This window comes from Coregonus lavaretus (assembly GCF_964263955.1).
Source record: "Coregonus lavaretus genome assembly, chromosome: 3".
Taxonomy (NCBI): Eukaryota; Metazoa; Chordata; class Actinopteri; order Salmoniformes; family Salmonidae; genus Coregonus; species Coregonus lavaretus.
The window spans coordinates 54129897-54130716 of NC_139990.1; positions in this window are offsets into that span (position 1 = coordinate 54129897).

Below are 820 nucleotides of genomic sequence, written 5' to 3' on the forward strand. Positions count from 1 at the left end.
CTAAACTAAAGCCCTTTACTGTAATGTGATACCTCAGCGTCTGAGGCAGTAGACTAACACTAAAGCCCTTTACTGTAATGTGATACCTCAGGGTCTGAGTCAGTAGACTAAACTAGAGCCCTTTACTGTAATGTGATACCTCAGGGTCTGAGTCAGTAGACTAACACTAAAGCACTTTACTGTAATGTGATACCTCAGGGTCTGAGTCAGTAGACTAAACTAAAGCCCTTTACTGTAATGTGATACCTCAAGGTCTGAGTCAGTAGACTAAACTAAAGCCCTTTACTGTAATGTGATACCTCAGGGTCTGAGTCAGTAGACTAACACTAACGCCCTTTACTGTAATGTGATACCTCAGGATCTGAGTCAGTAGACTAACACTAAAGCCCTTTACTGTAATGTGATACCTCAGGGTCTGAGTCAGTAGACTAACACTAAAGCCCTTTACTGTAATGTGATACCTCAGGGTCTGAGTCAGTAGACTAAACTAAAGCCCTTTACTGTAATGTGATACCTCAGGGTCTGAGTCAGTAGACTAACACTAAAGCCCTTTACTGTAATGTGATACCTCAGGGTCTGAGTCAGTAGACTAACACTAAAGCCCTTTACTGTAATGTGATACCTCAGGGTCTGAGTCAGTAGACTAACACTAAAGCCCTTTACTGTAATGTGATACCTCAGGGTCTGAGTCAGTAGACTAACACTAAAGCCCTTTACTGTAATGTGATACCTCAGGGTCTGAGTCAGTAGACTAACACTAAAGCCCTTTACTGTAATGTGATACCTCAGGGTCTGAGTCAGTAGACTAACACTAAAGCCC